We start from the raw sequence: 1,094 nt of genomic DNA, 5'->3' as shown, positions 1-1,094 counted from the left end.
ATATATATATATATATATATATATTGATGTTTATATTAAGTCTATGTTTATCATCTCTTATTCCTCCAGAAAAGGTTTCTGAGATAGTTACTTTTCCAAACACTTTTGGCAATCTAAAATTTGACTCCGTTCTCACACTTGACTCTGCAAATGATTGTAAAGAAAGCTGCAAAAGCCGGCCTTCATGTCGGATGGCCACCTACGCTCCTGACTCCGTAACCTGTTATATTTATACGAAGCAGACACGCTTGAAATATTCAAGCAGTGGATTGGTATCTTTTGTCAAAAGACTGGCCTGCAGACCGCGTAAGAAACAACATAAAAAATAGCTCGCATGTTCATTATATACTGGAAATGCTTGCATGAGTTTTAATCGTTCCATCAAAGAAGGAAAGAAGTATTTTTCTATCCATGCAAATAAGATAATGAATATGAAGTAGTCAGCATGTTGATTACAAACTTGCTTTTTGTGCTGGTATAAGCAACAATCTTTTGACTTTCTTTTGTTTTGATAATTGGAGTGCAGCCATGCTGGCTCACCACCTTGAAGTGGATTTTAGTTGAACAAATTGACCCCAGTACCTACTTGTTTAGTCTGGTACTTGTTCTGTCAGTCGCTTTTGTCAGACAGTTAAGTTACTGGGGATGTCAACAAACCAACCTCAGTCATCAGGCAGTGGAAAATTAGGACAAACCCAGACACAAACACACTAATACAAACACAGGCATGCACGCACACTCACAAACACACACACACACACATGCACAAAAGATAATGGCACAACGTGTTGGTGGTCATTCATGGCTATGGCACACAAGATGATGTTGATGACATTCCATGCCATCCTGTGTAACATCACAACACAATCAAGAGGTATCTTTAACAAAATTTATTCATTTTCGAGAAGCATCGAGAAGGTGAAGATGGCAAGGTAGCAGAACAGTTAGCATGCCAGGCAAAATGCTTAGAGGCGCTGCAGCTGTCTTTACATTCCATTCTGAGTTCAAATTCTGCCGAGATCAACTTTACCTTTCATCATTTTGGGCTTCATAGATTAAGTACCAATGAAACACTGGGTAGCAATGTAATTGAC

The sequence above is a fragment of the Octopus bimaculoides genome, chromosome 23 (assembly GCF_001194135.2).
Source record: "Octopus bimaculoides isolate UCB-OBI-ISO-001 chromosome 23, ASM119413v2, whole genome shotgun sequence".
Lineage (NCBI taxonomy): Eukaryota > Metazoa > Mollusca > Cephalopoda > Octopoda > Octopodidae > Octopus > Octopus bimaculoides.
Note: the sequence above shows the minus strand (reverse complement) of the source record.